This window comes from Lissotriton helveticus, chromosome 6 (genome assembly GCF_964261635.1).
Source record: "Lissotriton helveticus chromosome 6, aLisHel1.1, whole genome shotgun sequence".
NCBI lineage: Eukaryota > Metazoa > Chordata > Amphibia > Caudata > Salamandridae > Lissotriton > Lissotriton helveticus.
The window spans coordinates 1497166376-1497187289 of NC_136067.1; the positions used below are offsets into that span (position 1 = coordinate 1497166376).

A 20914-nucleotide genomic window follows, 5' to 3' on the forward strand; every position below is an offset into this window, starting at 1 on the left:
TGGCATCAGTATGGATTTATTAAGACAAGGTGTTTGAAACCAAACACCACAGGTTTCAGTGAAGCCATCATGTAGCTGGGGAACTCATAATGATCAGCGCCCAGTAAATTTACTTAAGATTGCTTCCCTGCTCACTTGTACTATCTAGCATCAAACTAAACAGCACAGGGGTATATCTGCTCAGGCAGCTATGTCCTCACATGTGATATAATGCACCCTGCATTAGGGCTATAAGGTCTCCTGTAGTGATGACTTACGTATATTGCATGCAGTGTCTGTGGGCATGGCACAAAGGGTGTGTGCCATTTCATGTTTTCACATTTCTCTGCACCATTTCACGCAGCCTAAAATAGTAGTCTGCATGAGTATGGTGGTGGGTCCCTCAGGGTGGCACAATACTTGTTGCAGCCCTTAGGAACCCTCTTTAGTACCCATGCCCTTGGTACCAATGGTACCATGTAATAGGGACTTACAGGAGTAGTAAAGCTCTAAACAATTGGGTGAAAATCTCACAGTTGCCTTGTTTTAGGGAAAGATCACTGGCACTGGGGACCTGTTTAGCAGAAATCCAGTGCACTTCAGTCAAAATTGCATCAAATACGAGGCAAAAAGTGGGGGTGACCATGTTAAAAAGGGGCCCTTTCCTATACTTTCCCTGTTTAGTGGTGTAGCAGTGACGTTGCCACACACAGTGCCGGTAAGAGTTGCTTGGAAAGATTAGTGTATTTCATTATGGTGAGATAATAACTATTTGGAAATAGATGTTACTCAGTTCTTATACCGTTCTCTTTTAACCATGTTAAGGACATCTGTGTAGCTGAGATAGTACAATGAAATATGAAAAGGGGATCTTTTAAGACTCCGCATTAGGAGGCCCTGGTCCAATGTACGAAACACAGTTAACGCCGTGTTAAAGACTAGAGGTGAGCAGTTTATGGAGTCAGAAATAGTGGTTGCCTAAGGACGAAGAGGCACATTGAGCGAACCTATCTTTTTAAATCATTTTAGATTCATAAAGAGGGGATCGCCATTATCTATTACCTGAACAAAGAGAGATTGTTTACAAGCAGGAATTTGGTCACTTATAGTGTTTTCAATATAAATAGGCTCTTCGTGGCTTCCTAGTATGAGGTGAGCACACAAATATGTGTGTTGATATATATTTGCTTATGTTATTGAGCTTTGAATGGGAACAAGGATGTAAGAATGATATGTAGTAGATGTGTGTGATGAACAAGTTACTTACCTTTGGTAACAATATATCTGTAAGAGACATAGATTAGTTATGGATTCCTTACCTTGTGAATTACCCCCAGGTGTCAGACTGGATCCGGAGAATTTTTCATCAGCAGTACCCCTGCGTGTCAAAAGGTGGCTTTGGCCGGCTCTCCATTTGTCTTCGGCATACTGGTCACCGGGATGACATCACAGCAGCTATTTAGATGCCGCCCTCGCGCGCTGACGTCAGTTCTGTACAGGACTTTCCACGCCAGAAGCGCAGAGCCATGCAAGACACTGACCACTGGTGTGCAAAACTAGGGCCCTGAAAGGAAATCCTTAACCCTAGAAGTCAGTTCGCAGAACGGAGAAGATGGTTGGGGCTGTAAGGAATCTAGAACTAATCTATGTCTCTTACAGATATAAAGTTACTGAAGGTAAGTAACTTGTTCATCTGAAAGAGACAATTAGTTATAGATTCCTTACCTTGTGAATAGATACCCCAGCAATACCAACCCCAGAGGTGGATCTGCGAACCAAGTTCACACCAGAAAGTCCTGGAGAACATACCGGCCAAAAAAGGTGTCTCTCCGGACTTGGGTCTCCAGGCAGTAGTGTTTTGTGAACATGTGCAGAGATGCACACGTCGCTGCCTTGAAGATGTTGTTGAGGGTAGCTGCCATCTCCCTGGTGGAATGGGTACATAGCCCCACAGGAGGCTCTTTCTTTGCTAATGAATAGCAAGCTTTGATACATAAAACGACCCATCTAGAGATGGTCCGCTTGTGTACGGCTCAACCTTTTTTAGCGCCCACGTAGCCAACAAAGAGCTGGCCATCCACCGGGAATTGTTTTGTGCGATCCAAGTAAAATGAACGTGCACGTTTTGGATCCAACGGTGGAGCCCTTCTTCTTCCTTAGAAGAATGCAGAGGCAGAAAGAAGGTGGGCAAAGTGATGGTTTGATCAATGTGGAAAGAAGTAACCACTTTGGGAAGAAAGGTTGGACGAGTTCAAAGGACAACCTTGTCCGGATAAACAGCCAGAAAGGAAAATGCTACTTACCAGTATGCATCTGTTCTTGGCATGTAGAGCTGCAGATTCTCACACTTAGCATTAGATCGCCTTCTGGTGTTGTGCTTGGATGCTTGCACATTGTTGTTGTCTTGGAAGAAGTCTTTGTAGTCACAAGATAGGGGACTCCTCCCTTGGACGACAGTGTGTATGGGCATCGACTCCATCCTTAGATTGTTTTTCGCCATGATGGGAAATGATGGAGTTAGTAGAAACAGAAAAGATGTCCATGTGTGTATATCTAAATAAGATAGAATTGGAACATACAGGTCCGGGGGAGGTGGGTGGGCGTATGAGAATCTGCAGCTCTACATGCCAAGACCAGATGCATACTGGTAAGTAGCATTTTCCGTATGAGGCATATGAGCTGCAGATCTCAAACTTAGCATAGACTATACAGCAGTATCTCCCCTAGCGGTGGTCACCTGTATCAGTTGCAGTAGTTTGAAAGAGAGTTTAAAGAACAGCTTGGCCCACAGAAGCTTTCTGCTTGGCTTGCACGTCAACACAATAGTGTTTAGTGAAGATGTGTGAGTTGTAGACCATGTTGCTGCCTTACAGACATCTTCTAGGGGAATGTTCCCAAAGAATGCCATAGAGGCCCCTAGTTTGCGTGTGGAATGTGCTCTAGGGGGAATTGTCAAGATGTGTTTAGCTCTTTGGTAGCATATTTGGATACATTTAACTATCCACCTTGCTATTCCAGCTTTGGAGATGGGATTACCCTTATGCAGTGGGGAAAAGGCTACGAACAATTGTTTTGTTTTGCAAAAGGATTTTGTTCTGTCAATGTAATAAAGCAGTGCTCTTTTGACATCTAGGGTGTATAGAGCTCTTTCTGCTACGGAGTCTGGGTTTGGAAAAAACACTGGTAACACCACTGATTTCTTAAGATGAAATGGAGAGATGACCTTAGGAAGGAATTTTGTTTTTTTTCTGAGAACCACCTTGTTAGGATGTAATTGTAAGAATGGTTCCTGTATGGTTAAAGCCTGGATCTCACTTACTCTTCTAAGAGAGGTAATGGCAACAAGGAAAGCTACTTTCCATGTGAGGAACTGTAGTTCGCATTTGTGTAAAGGTTCAAATGGGGGTCCCATGAGCCTGGTAAGAACAATATTGAGGTTCCACACTGGAGAGGGTGGCAGGGACTCTAAATAGTGAAAAGTGTTGTCTGTTTTGTAAGTAAGCAGCAAGTGCTGCTAGATGTAAACGTATGGATGAATATGGAAGGTTACATCTTTGCAAGTGCAGTAGGTAGCAAATGATATTCTGGATGAAGGCAGTAAATGGCGAATCTTTTCCATTTTGCCGCATAGCAAGCTCTAGTAGTAGGTCGCCTGGCTTCTTTAATGATATTCATACAGTCCGGTGGTAGGTTAAGATACCCAAACTCTAGGACTTCAGGAGCCAGATCGCCAGATTCAGTTGACCTAGATATGGATGTCTGATCTCTCCATGGTTCTGTGTTAGCAGGGATGGGGACAAGCGCAGTTTTTGGTGTGGAACTAGTGACAGTTCCAGCAGTGTTGTGAACCATGGTTGGTGTGCCCATGTGGGAGCTATTAAAATTAGTTTAAGAGACTGTTGTCGGAGCTGGCGTACCACTAGGGAATTAGTGGGAGTGGCGGAAGAGCGCATGCAAATCTGCCTGACCAGTTCATCCATATCGCATTGACCTTGGACAATGGGTGTGGAAACCTGGCGGTGAAGGTTGGGCATTTTGCGTTGTCGTGTGTGGAGAACAAATCTATGTCTGGTTGGCCCCAGATTTGGAAAAACGGTAGAAAACTTGGGGATTTAGTTCCCATTTGTGAATCTGTTGTGTCTGTTGACTTAACAGATCCGCAATCTGATTGTGAACTCCTGGAAGATGTTCGGCAAGTAGATATATATTTTGTGGGATGGCCCATCTCCAAATGTTCTGTGCAAGCTGGGACAGCTACAGAGAATGTGTGCCTCCTTGTTTTTGTATGCAGTACATGGCTGTCATGTTGTCCGTCCGGATCAAGACAGCTTTGTCTTGTACATGTGCTTAGAAAGATGTTAGTGCTAGGAATATTGTTAGTAGCTCCAGGTGATTGATGTGGAGCACTTTAAGTTGATTGGTCCATTTGCCCTGAGTTGTATGTCCGAGGAGGTGGGCTCCTCATCCTCTGAGTGATGCGTCAGTCGTGAGTACTATCTGTGGAACAGGTGTGAGGAAGTCCACCCTTTGGAAAAGTTTTTGGTGTTCCACCACTTCAGAGAGCGATGTGTGCGGCTGTCCACCAACACCAGATCTGTAAGTTGTCCTTGAGCCTGATTCCACTGATGTGCTAGACATTCCTGTAATGGACGCATTTGAAGTCTTGCATATGGTACAATAAAAATGCAAGATGCCATCATGCCTATGAGCTGCATGAACACTCTGGCTGGGAGAGAGTGGTGGACTTGAACTTTTGTGACAAAGGCTTGTATGCTGGCTATCCAGGCTGGACTGGGATATGCTAGAGCTGTGGAGGTGTTTATTGTTGCCCCCAGATATTGGTGTATATGAGAGGGCTGGAGATGCGACATGGTGTGGTTGATTGTGAACCCCAAGTTGTGTAATGTTTGAATGGTTTGATGAGTGTGTTGAACACACTGATTGAGTGACTTGGCTTTTATTTGCTGGTCGTCTAGATATGGGAAGACATGAATTTGTTGTCTTCTGAGATGTGCTGCTAATACTGTAAGGTACTTTGTGAACACTCTGGGTGCAGTGGTGACTCCGAATGGAAGGACTTGGAACTGGTAGTGTTGTCCATCCACTACAAACTTTAGATACTTCCTGTGAGAAGGATGTATGGGAATGTGGAAGTAGGCGTCCTTGAGATCTAGTGTGGCAAGGAAGTCGCCTTGTTGCAGTAGCGGGAGCACTTGTTGGAGAGTGATCATATGAAAAGATTTGAGTGTATATATAGTTTGAGGGGCCTGAGATCTAGTATTGGTCTTAGAGTCCCGTCTTTCCTGGGTATTAGGAAGTACAGCGAGTAAACCCCTGTTCCTTGATGTTGTAAGGGAACAGTCTCTATTCCATGCTTTTGAAGCAGTGAGAGAATGTCTTGTTTTAGGAGCGTAAGATGTTCTGTGGACATGGGACGCTGCTTGGGTGGTGTGTGTGTGTGGGGGGGGGGTAGCTGTAAGTTCTAGGCAGTAACCATACTGGATAATTTGTCTTACCCACCTGTCTGTTGTGATGGAATCCCAGACAGGTAGGAACTGTGATAATCTCCCCCCCGGCTGGAGTGGAATGGCCTGGGGGGGAGCAGAGGGAAGTCACTGTTTTGTGTTGGGGGAGGTACGAGTGTTGTTATTACCTCGATCTCGTCCTTTATTGTTGTTTCCTCTGTATGCTCCTCTAAAGTATCCTCTATTAGGGGATGTTTCTGTAGCAGCTTTAAATGAAGATGAGTTATCTGCTCCAATGTTTTTGGCGGGTCCTCTATAGAAGGAGCGACAAAAGGACCCCATGCTTGTGGAGACTGTAAAGCTCCGATGGACTTAGCAGTCTCAGTGTCTTTCTTCATTTTTTCAAGTGCAGTGTCCACAGCCGAGCCAAAAAGTTGTTGTTGGTTGAACGGCTGGTTGAGGATACTAGTCTGGACTTCCTGCTTAAAGCCTGAGATGCGCAGCCAGGTATGTCGCCTCAGTAGCACACTTGTATTGATTGATCTAGAGGCAGTGTGTGCTGCGTCAAGTGCACATTTTATTGATGCATTTGAAATTAGCTTGCCCTCTTGGATAAGATCATTTGCTTGTGTTTTATATTGGCCAGGCAAATGTTGTAGTAGGGTTTCTGACTGGTCGTAGTGAGCCCTATCATATCTTGCGAGCAGTGCCTGCGTGTTGGCTATGTGCCAATGATTGGCTGCTTGTGCAGCTACCCTTTTACCAGAAGTGTCTAGCAATTTGGATTCTTTATCAGGGGGTGGCGCTTCCCCAGAGGTTTGGGAGTTGGCCGCTTTCTAGCGTTGGAAACTACTAGAGAATCCAAAGGTAGCTGTCCTTTAATGTAAACAGGGTCTGCAGGGGCAGGTCTATACTTTTTACTATTCTAGGGTTAAGAATGCTGCCACGTTCGGGATCTTTAAACACTTCTGGGGCATGTTTAATGACTCCCTTAATCATTGGCAATGTTTGCACTGTATTTTGGGACTGTTCAAATGTATCCAACAGAAAAACCTCCTCTGCTGCATCTGAGTGCATTGTGACGGCATGATAGATGGCAGCCCTATTATCGTCTGGGGGAGAGGGTTTTGAGGGGTATGTGTGTAGGCTTGGGTATCTGGTAAATCTGTTGGGATAGGGTACTCCCAATCATGTGGGTCAGTTGGATATGCGAAAGGGTCATCTGGGTCACCCCCCACCCCTAGATCCTCATCATCATCCTCATCTGGGGGTGTACGAGGAGAAGAAGTCTCAGTGTTAGGTGGTGTGATAGATTTAGGAAGATATAGGAGAAGAGGGATGCATAGGTGATGTGGCAGAGTCCTTCTTCTTTATAGGCACTGGAGGAGCAGATGCTGTGTGCAACTTCCTTTTTCTATATTGCACAGTGGTGACATGTCCTGTTTCTGGATCAATATGAATCTTTTTCTGTTTAGGATCGACAAGATCTGGCTGAAAAAGTTCCTCTGCCTCAGGAACCGATTTAGGCACCGATTTTTTCGGTTCTGAGCGGGGTTGGTGTTGGTTCCGAGGCTCAACCAAAACCGGTCCTCGGAAGCTTGTTTCCGGTCCAGGGAAGGCATGGCTTGGCAGTTCGGGCTGGACTGTTCCCATGAGGCACAGGGTCAGACTGATTTGCATATGGTCATGTCTGAACTGGGGTGGCAGAGTGGGCTAAAGAACGGTGATGGATTAAACCCAGATCTTATGACTGGTGTGAGTGTTTGACTGGTTCAGATGCTCCGTCCATCACCACCCCCTTTTGTACTGCTTTGGCCGCCATAAGTGTGGCAGGGTATGCTTAGACGTGAGTCCCTTGCTCACTTTGCCACTGGGTTCAAGCAAGCCGGGCTGAAGACAGCTGTAATGCCAGAAACCGGTCCTCGGAAGCTTGTTTCCGGTCCAGGGAAGGCATGGCTTGGCAGTTCGGGCTGGGCTGTTCCCATGAGGCACAGGGTCAGACTGATTTGCATATGGCCATGTCTGAACTGGGGTGGCAGAGTGGGCTAAAGAACGGTGATGGATTAAACCATATCTTATGACTGGGTGTGAGTGTTTGACTGGTTCAGATGCTCCGTCCATCACCACCCCCTTTTGTACCGCTTTGGCTGCCATAAGTGTGGCAGGGTATGCTCAGACGTGAGTCCTTTGCTCACTTTGCCACTGGATTCAAGCAAGCCGGGCTGAAGACGGCTGTAATGCCAGAAACCGGTCCTCGGAAGCTTGTTTCCGGTCCAGGGAAGGCATGGATTGGCAGTTCGGGCTGGACTGTTCCCATAAGGCACAGGGTCAGACTGATTTGCATATGGCCATGTCTGAACTGGGGTGGCAGAGTAGGCTAAAGAACGGTGATGGGTTAAACCCAGATCTTATGACTGGGTGTGAGTGTTTGACTGGTTCAGATGCTCCGTCCATCACCACCCCCTTTTGTACCACTTTGGCCGCCATAAGTGTGGTGGGGTATGCTCAGACGTGAGTCACTTGCTCACTTTGCCACTGGATTCAAGCAAGCTGGGCTGAAGACGGCTGTAATGCCAGAAACCGGTCCTCGGAAGCTTGTTTCCGGTCCAGGGAAGGCATGGCTTGGCAGTTCGGGCTGGACTGTTCCCATGAGGCACAGGGTCAGACTGATTTGCATATGGTCATGTCTGAACTGGGGTGGCAGAGTGGGCTAAAGAACGGTGATGGATTAAACCCAGATCTTATGACTGGTGTGAGTGTTTGACTGGTTCAGATGCTCCGTCCATCACCACCCCCTTTTGTACTGCTTTGGCCGCCATAAGTGTGGCAGGGTATGCTTAGACGTGAGTCCCTTGCTCACTTTGCCACTGGATTCAAGCAAGCCGGGCTGAAGACGGCTGTAATGCCAGAAACCGGTACTCTGAAGCTTGTTTCCGGTCTAGGGAAGGCATGGCTTGGCAGTTCGGGCTGGACTGTTACAATGAGGCACAGGGTCAGACTGATTTGCATATGGCCATGTCTGAACTGGGGTGGCAGAGTGGGCTAAAGAACGGTGATGGATTAAAACCAGATCTTATGACTGGGTGTGAGTGTTTGACTGGTTCAGATGCTCCGTCCATCACCACCCCCTTTTGTACCGCTTTGGCTGCCATAAGTGTGGCAGGGTATGCTCAGACGTGAGTCCCTTGCTCACTTTGCCACTGGATTCAAGCAAGCCGGGCTGAAGACGGCTGTAATGCCAGAAACCGGTCCTCGGAAGCTTGTTTCCGGTCCAGGGAAGGCATGGCTTGGCAGTTCGGGCTGGACTGTTCCCATGAGGCACAGGGTCAGACTGATTTGCATATGGCCATGTCTGAACTGGGGTGGTAGAGTGGGCTAATGAACTGTGATGGATTAAACCCAGATCTTATGACTGGGTGTGAGTGTTTGACTGGTTCAGATGCTCCGTCCATCACCACCCCCTTTTGTACCGCTTTGGCCGCCATAAGTGTGGCAGGGTATGCTCAGACGTGATTTCCTTGCTCACTTTGCCACTGGATTCAAGCAAGCCGGGCTGAAGACGGTTGTAATGCCAGAAACCGGTCCTCGGAATCTTGTTTCTGGTCCAGGGAAGGCATGGCTTGGCAGTTCGGGCTGGACTGTTCCCATGAGGCATAGGGTCAGACTGATTTGCATATGGCCATGTCTGAACTGGGGTGGCAGAGTGGGCTAAAGAACGGTGATGGATTAAACCCAGATCTTATGACTGGGTGTGAGTGTTTGACTGGTTCAGATGCTCCGTCCATCACCACCCCCTTTTGTACCGCTTTGGACACTATAAGTGTGGCAGGGTATGCTCAGACGTGAGTCCCTTGCTCACTTAGCCACTGGATTCAAGCAAGCCGGGCTGAAGACGGCTGTAATGCCAGAAACCGGTCCTCGGAAGCTTGTTTCCGGTCCAGGGAAAGCATGGCTTGGCAGTTCGGGCTGGACTGTTCCCATGAGGCACAGGGTCAGACTGATTTGCATATGGCCATGTCTGAACTGGGGTGGCAGAGTGGGCTAATGAACGGTGATGGATTAAACCCAGATCTTATGACTGGGTGTGAGTATTTGACTGGTTCAGATGCTCCATCCATCACCACCCCCTTTTGTACCGCTTTGGCCGCCATAAGTGTGGCAGGGTATGCTCAGACGTGAGTCCCTTGCTCACTTTGCCACTGGATTCAAGCAAGCCGGGCTGAAGACGGCTGTAATGCCAGAAACCGGTCCTCGCAAGCTTGTTTCCGGTCCAGGGAAGGCATGGCATGGCAGTTCGGGCTGGACTGTTCCCATGAGGCACAGGGTCAGACTGATTTGCATATGGTCATGTCTGAACTGGGGTGGCAGAGTGGGCTAAAGAACGGTGATGGATTAAACCCAGATCTTATGACTGGTGTGAGTGTTTGACTGGTTCAGATGCTCCGTCCATCACCACCCCCTTTTGTACTGCTTTGGCCGCCATAAGTGTGGCAGGGTATGCTTAGACGTGAGTCCCTTGCTCACTTTGCCACTGGATTCAAGCAAGCCGGGCTGAAGACGGCTGTAATGCCAGAAACCGGTACTCGGAAGCTTGTTTCCGGTCCAGGGAAGGCATGGCTTGGCAGTTCGGGCTGGACTGTTCCAATGAGGCACAGGGTCAGACTGATTTGCATATGGCCATGTCTGAACTGGGGTGGCAGAGTGGGCTAAAGAACGGTGATGGATTAAACCCAGATCTTATGACTGGGTGTGAGTGTTTGACTGGTTCAGATGCTCCGTCCATCACCACCCCCTTTTGTACCGCTTTGGCCGCCATAAGTGTGGAAGGGTATGCGCAGACGTGAGTCCCTTGCTCACTTTGCCACTGGATTCAAGCAATCCGGGCTGAAGACGGCTGTAATGCCAGAAACCGGTCCTCGGAAGCTTGTTTCCGGTCCAGGGAAGGCATGGCTTGGCAGTTCGGGCTGGACTGTTCCCATGAGGCACAGGGTCAGACTGATTTGCATATGGCCATGTCTGAACTGGGGTGGCAGAGTGGGCTAAAGAACGGTGATGGATTAAACCCAGATCTTATGACTGGGTGTGAGTGTTTGACTGGTTCAGATGCTCCGTCCATCACCACCCCCTTTTGTACCGCTTTGGCCGCCATAAGTGTGGCAGGGTATGCTCAGACGTGATTTCCTTGCTCACTTTGCCACTGGATTCAAGCAAGCCGGGCTGAAGACGGCTGTAATGCCAGAAACCGGTCCTCGGAAGCTTGTTTCTGGTCCAGGGAAGGCATGGCTTGGCAGTTCGGGCTGGACTGTTCCCATGAGGCACAGGGTCAAACTGATTTGCATATGGCCATGTCTGAACTGGGGTGGCAGAGTGGGCTAAAGAACGGTGATGGATTAAACCCAGATCTTATGACTGGGTGTGAGTGTTTGACTGGTTCAGATGCTCCGTCCATCACCACCCCCTTTTGTACCGCTTTGGACACTATAAGTGTGGCAGGGTATGCTCAGACGTGAGTCCCTTGCTCACTTTGCCACTGGATTCAAGCAAGCTGGGCTGAAGACGGCTGTAATGCCAGAAACCGGTCCTCGGAAGCTTGTTTCCGGTCCAGGGAAGGCATGGCTTGGCAGTTCTGCTGGACTGTTCCCATGAGGCACAGGGTCAGTCTGATTTGCATATGGCCATGTCTGAACTGGGGTGGAAGAGTGGGCTAAAGAACGGTGATGGATTAAACCCAGATCTTATGACTGGGTGTGAGTGTTTGACTGGTTCAGATGCTCCGTCCATCACCACCCCCTTTTGTATCGATGGCCATGTGTAACAGCTAGGAATACCAAACTCTTCGTGCCCAATCCAGAGCCACCAGAATGACTTCGGCCCGGTCACGCTAGATCTTCTTTAGCACTCTGGGCATAAGTGGTATAGGCAGAAAGGCGTATAGAAGACCGCAACTCCACTACCGAAGAAAAGCGTTGTCTAGCGAGTGCTGCCTTGGAAATTCCAATGCGCAGAATTGCTGACACTGAGAGTTCTCTTCGGTGGCAAATAGATGTAACCAAGGCACTCCTGACTGCTGAAAGAGACCTTGCGCCACCTTTGAGTGAAGACGCCATTCGTGATCCATCATGCACCTGTGGCTGAGATCATCTGCCCTGGTGTTCAGAGGAACTGCCAAGTGTCAAACCACCAGAGATATGCCCTGATGTTCCATCCATGTCCAGAGAAGTAGAGCCTCTTGACATAGGGTCCACAACCCCACCCCTACCTGTTTGTTGCAGTACCACATGGCGGTGGTGTTTTCCATGAACACCTGCACTACTCTTCCCCAGACAGAGGGAAGGAATGCTTTGAGTGCAAGACGAATCGCCCGAAGCTCCAAAAGGTTGATGTGGAGCTGGGACTCCGCCGGAGACCAGAGGCCTCTGATCTTCGCCTTCCCCATGTGGCTGCCCCATCCCAGAAGTGATGCATCAGTTACCACTGTGAACTCTGGTTGGGGACGGGAGAGGGATCTGCTGTTGACCCAATCCCGGATTGTTAGCCACCACTGCAATTGGCGTGCAGTGCCCTCCGAGATCTGGACGCAATCGGACAGGTTCCTCTGATGCTGTGCCCACTGGAACTTCAGGTCCCACTGCAGAGCCCACATTTGCCATCTGGCATGATCCACCAGAAGGATGTGGGAGGCCATCAGGCCCAGTAGCCGCAGGGTCACCCTGACTGAAACCCGGGCTAGAGGCTGAAAGATCGGAATCATAGCCCGAATATCCCGGACTCGCTGCTCGGGAGGATGGACCCGAAACTGCGTCGTGTCCAAAACTGCTCTGATGAAGAGGAACTTTTTTTTTTTTTTCGTCCTCATTTCACCTTAAGCATCTGCAATTTTCGCATAAGGACCCACTTCCAAACCGGGCGCCCTGGGTCCAAGCTCTTGCATTCGCTTTTAGGTTGACCAGGCCAGCTTCTTTTGTGCGAGGCTTGGTGTAATCATTGGACTGTAGGGGGTTAAACCAACCTCATTTCTGTGCTATTTAATGGTACCCAAATATTCCCCTCCCGTTGGTCCAGTCTCGCCATACTCAATACTGCTCTCAGCCAGATCTCATAGTGCGGTGGCTCGGGGTCTTTCCACAACCTGCAGATCTCTCTGCGGGCCACTAATATCAAGCAGAGGAGTAAACCAGTCGATTTGTTAGACAGTTGATGAGTAGGGTTATTTTCAATACCAAAAACAACTAAAGGCAAATTAAGATTAATTTTAACTTTAAAAATTCCCTCCAGTGCCCTCTCAACGTTCTCCCAAAAGACCCTTAGATGTACACATTCAAAGAACATATGTAAATCGTCCGCCTCCACCAGACCACACGAAGAGGAGCTTCTGAGAGGGAGTCAGGTGTGACTTCGGCACGTTGATTGAAAACCCCAGCAAATGCAGGAGTTCCGTTGTAGTCTGGAGGTGGGAGACTACAGCCTGGGGCGAGCCCGCCTTCAACAGCCAGTCGTTGAGATAGGGGAAGACAGGAAGCCCCTGATCTGCGCAGATGAGCTGCGACCACCCCCATCACCTTTGTGAACACCCGAGGGGCGCTGGTAAGGCCAAAAGGGAGCATGGTAAACTGAAAGTGCTCGTGGCCTGCCATGAACCGCAAGTAGTGCAAGTGGGCCGGCAGGGCAGGGTTGTGAAAATAGGTGTCCTGCAAGTCCAATGCTACTATCCAGTCTCTAGGGTCAAGGGCAGAAAGGACCTTTGCTAGCGTCAACATTTTGAACTTCTCCTTCCGGAGGAAGTGGTTGATGCTCCTGAGATCCAAGATAGGATGCAAACCTTTGTCCTTCTTGGGCACCCGAAAGTAGAGGGAATAACGGCCACGACCTACGTTTGTGGCAGGAACTCGCTCGATGGCTCCGTTGGCCAAAGGAGCCGTAGCTTCCTGTTGGAGAAGGGCCAGATGATACTCCAACATGCGATGGTACTGAGGTGGCATGGCTGGGGTATAGTACTGAAGGGGTGGGAGTTGCCCCTTCCGACTATTTGCATAACCCACCTGTCTGACGTGATGGTGCTCCAGTGGGGGAGGTGATGTCAAATCCTGCCACCTACTGCCGATTGGTGGCCCCTGAAAGATCGGACTAAGAAGGTTTGGAGGCTGCTGTAGAGGGGGTGGTGGTGGACTGGCCTACTCGCTGGCCCCCAGACTCCTGATGGTGGGTCCCACGTCCCCGGCGCGCAGGTGCTGAACAGTTTGTGCCGGCCTGTGGCTCTGAGTGGAACGTGGCGGGGCACCCATTCCGTAGCCACAAAAGGGGCAAAAAGCATACTGCGCAGGGTGGGTGGTGGAAAGGCCATGGGACTTGGTAGTTGTCCGAGAGTCCTTGTAGCGCTCCAGCGCATTGTCTGCTTTGTCGCTGAACAGGCGACAGCCATCAAAGGGCATGCCCATAATGGTAGCTTGGACATCCTCTGAAAAGCCAGTCGACCTCAGCCAGGCGCAGCGTCGAAGGGCTACAGACATTGAAATCTTCCTGCCTAGCGAGTCAGGCGTGGGCAGCCCACATCGTATAGTAAACTCGGCTGCGTCGCTGCCCTCTGCGACTGCACGGGAGAGCATGGACCGGGCCTCCTCCGGGCACTGGGGCAGCACCTGCACTACCGTATCCTACACAGAGTCAGTGTAACGCCCAACAAACATGCAGTGTTTACCGACCACAGTTCCAAGCTGGAGGAAGAAAAAGTCTTCTTCCCAAGGTGGTCCAGCTTTTTGGATTCCCTATCAGGTGGTGCGTTAGGGAATGCGCCTTTGGATGTTGAGGCTTAGGACCACCCACCTCTCAGGGGTGGGGTGTTGGAGAAGGAAAGTGGGGTTGCCCGGGGCCAGGCGGTGGCGTTGGGCAATCATTCTATCAACAGGAGCCCCTGTGTTGGGACTGGACCAAGGTTTCATTAAACGGCAGCAGGGGCTCCGAAGAGCTCGCTGCCGGTTGAAGCACCTTTGTCAGGAGGTTAGTCCTGACTGCCACCGTAGGTAGCTCGAGGTTGAGAGCCTCAGCCGCCCTACGCAACATCACTGCATAAGATGCTCCCTCCTCCGTAGCCACGGTAGGAGGAGACACCATGCCAAGGCATGGAAAGGTATCCAGACCACTGGCTTCCCCCAGCTCCTCTCTCCAGTCCGGGTCATATTCCAACTGGTCAGTCAAAGTGTCTCCAGACCACTCTCAGTCCCCCTCACCCTCCTCTGGTTGTCAATCTGGCCTGAAAGGAACACCAGGGTAGAACAAGGGCTCAAAAGTACCCGTCAGCGCCGGGTCCGGCTCCGTGTCCACGTCAGAGTGGAGGCCGGGGTCGATGCCGGCTGGGACACAACCGCTGCCGTCTGCAGACACGGTGCTGGTGGAATCGGCCCCGGGGGAGGTGTTACAAAGTCGATTGGTGCCGATCCTGATCAATGCCTTGAACCAAGGGGACCCTGCGGTGCCAGGGCCGGAGCCGCCGGCGTCGAAGGCCCAGGGCCCCCAGCCAAGTCCACGGTCCCCGAAGGCACACCAGCGGAGTCGGACTGCCCAAAGATGGTATGCGAAAAAACGACACAGGGTCGTGGCTCCGAACCAGTAAGGCTGAGCCCAAACTATGTAAACAACAAAACAACTGCCAGTACTGAATGTAACTTGACTTATTTTTTGAACCCCTTTATGAATAAAACATAATGGTCCGTTATTTTAATTTGCGTCACTAGTTTATTTTTTTATTTTTGCACTAGTGGATCAAAATTATTTTGATAGGCAAACAATTTTTATGTGTATGTACAAAAGTAGAATGAGACATTACAATTGAGACATACTATATAAAACAGTTTACAATATTTTACAATATTTACAACACATCCAACCTTTCACTCTGGCCAAAACATTCATCCATCTGCAATCACACTAACAGGCAAAACAATCCTTAGGGTCTGATGTCAAAAAAACATTTATATGTACGCTCTTTTTACATGTATACAATGACTAGAAGTGATTATATGCTAAATACAATTTTCAGCAATAGAAGTCCTATTTAATAGAAACTATCTATGATGTAATTCAAATTTGACAAAAAGACCCGAAATCAGGTCGACGCGTTTCGAACTCCCCAATATGGAGTTCTCCTCAGGACCAACAATCTACAAAAACAAACAAACACTCATTAGGATATTCAATACAAAAAAACAGTTCTCTCAACAACAGTACCACCCCTAGAAAACAACTACGGCCATACCTTACTATGAGAAAACAGAACAATCCTCCTAATAGATGGCGTGCAGCCAGAGGTCAACTCTAAATAGGAAAAACATGACAGACAATGTGGAATTAGCCAACAACACGCACGGTTTCGACATCTGTTCTATATAGTATAAAAGGTTCAGGAGGAAGGCTTACCTAGTTAAGTGGTCGTGTAGCTCTATCTATTGAAAATAAAAAATGACTGAGTCAGGATATGAAACCTATATAGCAGAAGCAGCTCTTTAGGCATCGTAAGGAAACGGCGTGCATCTGTAAGGCTGCAACCGGCTTACCATTTATTTAAAGCGTCCATGCTGCAAAAGTATATAGGTTGTCAGGCGCCGGGAGGGACTAATCACTGGCGTCCTGCTGGCATTCTAGACAAACGAGAAAGGCGAGGGGTCGCGGGTCAGCCCAAATGAAGCACCGGATACCAAAGTTAATGTATTACGGCTAAGTCTAGCGGTCCCCTTACCGGTTAAGTTGTCTTTGACTTTGTCTTAATTCACAAGGTAAGGAATCTATAAATAATTGTCTCTTTCAGATATGCAATTATTGTGAGTGTTGAGCTGCAATCCCATGTCTGGATTACAGGATGGAAAAAAGTCAAGTGGCATTATACGAACAGGTGACATATTTCAAATTATTATTGAAGGTAAGGAGTCCTAATGGATCCAATAATTATAAAGAGAGAGGTGTTGGTGATGGAAGTGGATGGTTGGGTGAAGAATGTGATCTGGGGTAGTGTGAAAATGAGAGATATATTTTCGAACACTGTGAACAGAAAATAAGTAAACATGTTAAAAATTGTGTTTTAGTGAATCTGGTTATTATGTGCTTGATTGTTTGTGTTTTATATCAGTATATATTGAAATCAAGCATTGCATAGAAACCTGCATGATGGTAATGCTTCTGTTTTGTCGATTCTGCATTTATTGTACATGACTAATTAATTCATATTTGCACAATGACAGCTTGATTTTTATATCCCTTCCTATGTATGGATGATGAATGGATTTTATGTAATTTTACGCATTTTTAGGTCCGTGATTGTTGTGTAGAAAATGATACAGTCATACAATAATTGTGAAAAATGTTTTTGTATGAGATTGTAACTAGTTGAGTGACTGTTTCCACACTATTAAAATAATATATAATATATGTATCTATGAGTTTATGTTGATTGCTTCTCTGCCTAAGAGTGAGCACAGTTACCTAGGGGAGTTGTCTTTTCTGGTAGATCTTTCCACCACTGTCACAAACTTTCAGTGTGTTCAATTTTACACATTGGAGTTTAAGTAAGAACATACATGCAATGTTTGAAAGGTTAGGAGAAATTAAGACATATTTCCTCGTTAGCACCTTCTGCAAGGAGGCAGTTATTTTTTAGACTAAGCCCTGTCTACCATTGTTAAGAGATAGGGCTTTGCATAAAAAATCAATGGATGGAAGCATGGGAATGACCATGTTCTGACCATGTTCTATCCATGTGACGATCCTTTGACAGAACGTAAAGCAAAGCAGTGCAAAGTGCTATTTGTGTTACCATTTAGACTGCCTTTAGCACAAAAACAATTTAGCAAGAAAATTGTTTTTCAACACTTTAGTTGGTTTGCATAACCTTTGGTGACTTGGCACGAGTACAGAGTGTTGATAAATCTGCACCCTTGTGTTCACAGCTTGTGCAAACACAGGTTTGAGCACAATTTGAGATCAAGCCCTAATCTATTTTAACTCTACTGAATCTGCAGGATCACAGTGGTTTTAGTTAATCACCTTTCCCCATCACTGAAACCTAAGTGCCTGCAGGCAATCCAGGTTGCATTGTGAAGAGTATACTCATACTAGTGTCATTCATGCTTTTCTCTGCTGTGTAGGACTGTGACATCATGGGTTGGAGATAGACACTGTAAAAAAATAAGTGTGGAACTTCTTCCTTTACGTTTTTATTCAGAGGGTGTGATAGTCTGGCCACATAAAGAGGGCCTGAGGGTTATGCCTTCCAGGGATATGTGAAGATGCGGTGATCATCCTCCTGGTCTATTCCAGTGGACTCTGATTGTTGCTAAGTAGGTGTTTCAAGCATTCACTTGCATCTCTGATTCTGCTAGCTGCCTGGAAGATGACATGACGTCATGAGGAAGTCAGAGGATTGATGCTCTTTGGCAGAAGACAATGGCTAATTCTCAACTACTTGAAACAAGGTGGTGTATTTCCTGCCAACTGCCAGGATATCAGGGTTATCAAGAGATTGGTTGGGTGAAGACAAACTTCTTAGGAACGAGGCACTCAAGCAAATTAATCAGATAGAGGGTGGGCAATTCTTCTCACCCGTAGACAGAGAGTCTTGCATGAGAGGGTGAACTATATTGGTCAGGAAAGACTTGAATCAATAGGATACCCTAGCACCCAGGGCTGTCCTTGACTGAAGGGTTCTATAGCCATGGAAGTTGAGAAAACAAATATAGGAACAACTCCAACTAGCCCAGAATGAGACTATACTTCATAGACCTAGTGCTTCTACTTACAAGAGGGTAAAGTTGTTGCATTTTATTTCTAGATGTGCCACAAAAACATAAATGTCGGCTCACCTCTAGGCCTCAAACATGGAGTAGAGGACAGCCTTGGGAAAGCTGCTTGGACATCTTAGCCTCTGAACCATCTCCTGGGCTTTTCAAAGAATTAGGGAAGGGAGTAAGGCTTTTGCAGGATAGCTGAAGAGCTACTGGAACATAGAGACCCTCATTCAACATCATAAGAGATGGTATCCCAAAGAACACACATGAAGTGCTTTTCAGTGCAAACTATTTTATTGAAATGTAGCAATCAGATATTTTATAATGAATACACAAAAAACAGTAATGAATGATAAGGAAACATCAACAGTTATAGTCCTATAACTTTATTGACCAATATAATAAATTGTGAGGGAAAAAGATAATATATAAATTAATTAAATAAATAATAGTGACAAACAGGACATTAAGCTACTTATATAATGCTATATTTGTATATAGTGTAGATTATATCAAAACAAAGTCAGATTGCAATTAAATTATACATTTTGAGATGCATATTAGTCCAGTGATTTTCCAAAAATTTAATGTTTATGTAATGTTAGAATAGGATGAAGAGAAGACATTCCATCACCTTGTCTTGTAAATATAATCCTAGCCCAAAAGGTATGTGTTGGTAATAGTTTATCATCCTTCCAATTAGGCAGAGTGGATTTAATTGCTGAAGTGACTGAAAAAATCAAATAAATTCTGATTAGTGAAAGATAAGCGTGAGGAAAGAGAACATGATTTACAAGCAATAATAGAAAATGTCAAATCATCTGAAATATTTATAATTTTACAAATAATATCCCACACTTTGGACCAGAATGTACATATGGAAGGCTGTCCATATAACAAATGTTTTAATGACCCATCATTTTTATTACAATGCCAACATATGGGATTATTGAGTAATTTAGCTCTGAAAAGGCTAATAGGAGTCCATAGACAAGTATAAAACAATAAAACAATTTGATCCCTATAAGGAAATAGGTACCAACCAGATACATTTTATAGTAAAATGTGCAGCCAGATTTTAGATGAAAAGGTAGTAGACAATTCCACATTCCAGAAATCTCTAATATTATTTAGATTAGATGACTTATTATGTAAAAAATTGTTATATACTTTTGATGTTATATGACCATATTGATTAACGATATTCAAAGGTAACTCTATTTCAGGTATATTAGCAACAGGAATGATATGTGGGGAACACATTAGGTATAGACGTCCATGCATTCATATATAGGGAATTCATAGGATGGTAAACATATTTGTTTATATGAATGAATGATAAAAAAAACATTTATTTGCCTTATTTTGGATGTATAGAAAATTCCAGCATCATTCAATAATTTCTGAAACTTTATATTATGGCAAAGTTTAATAGCTGGGTTTAGACATAATGAAGTCTGTTTAGAATGCTTAATGTGAGAAAAAAATATTGCTTCATAAAAGATAAGAAAGCTTTTATTCTTAATAATAGGATCGTTTTTGATAAAAGCTTCCGTATTGGTTATGCTTAAAAATGAAATTATTTAAGTTCCCTTCAGTTTTGATCCATGTGGGAGTAGATATTGAGCATGTATTTTGAAGCCAGAAGGATGCTTTCACACAATAAAGGCAGTGCGATCATTCTAAAGAATTGGCAGCATTAAATCACCATTATAACTATTATGTTGGAATTTTGAATAACATATTTTTGGGGTTCTATTATTCCACATAAAACTGAATATTATTTTCAGTGGTTTGTTTATAAAAAGATAGTAAAAAAGATAGGGCTTATGTCGATAGTATATAATAAAATCTGTAGTAGAATAACCATTTTAATTGATTGAATTCTACCCCACTAATTTAGATTAAAGGACACCCAAGTTCCTATTCTAATTTTAAATTTTTGAAAAATATTTTCATTCTTAAGTTCTAAAGTATATTGTAAAGTGTTTGTAAAAAATATTCCAAGGTATTTGAGTTTGTTTTGACACAATGCAATATTATATTGCTTCATCATATCTGATGTGAATGTATATTTAAAGGGAAGAATGCTGATTTCTTTATATTTGAGGTGCAACCAGATACTGTTGGATAATGATTTATTATATCGAGTATTACCAGGATTTATGTCACAGGACCAGAGATAAAGAATAGGATATCCTCTGCATATGCTGAAATGTTAATATTAGTGTTGCCAATCATAATTTCATTATTATGTGGAGAACTCCATAGAAGACCAAGAAGAGATTCAATAGGCAAAAGAAAAAGAAGGGGAGAAAGAGGGTAACCTTCTCTAGTTCCTCCAAAAAGATGAAAGGTATCAGAAGTATACCCATTAACTAAAAGCTTGGCAAAGGGAGAAATATAAAATGTTTTAACCATGGCAATAAAAGGTTGATCAAAATAACATAATTCCATAATCTAAAATAAGAATTGCCAATTAACTTTGTCAAAGGATTTTTCTGCATCTAATGCAAGTAAGCCCAGAGGGTGAATCAGCTTTGGTTATTGATGAAAGAGCATGACAAATAGGCCAGCTGTAATTCACAGAGAGTCTACCTTCTATAACACCAATTTGGTCCAGATGAATTAATCGGTCAAGAACTTTAGACAATCTAGTAGCAAGTCTATTGGTATACATTTCGTAGTTTTGATTGATTA

At 45.7% G+C, this 20914-nt stretch overlaps 1 protein-coding gene across 1 annotated transcript in view; it reads right to left on the bottom strand.

Annotated features, from left to right (window-relative positions):
• Positions 1 to 18566: 18566 nt before the first annotated feature.
• LOC144762755 (uncharacterized) overlaps positions 18567 to 20914 on the bottom strand; it is an 842179-nt gene continuing 839831 nt past the window's right edge. Inside the window, exon 41 of the mRNA XM_078648006.1 lies at positions 18567 to 18944. The gene's annotated coding sequence lies outside the window, so the exon portion shown is untranslated. The remainder of the gene's footprint in view (positions 18945 to 20914) is intronic.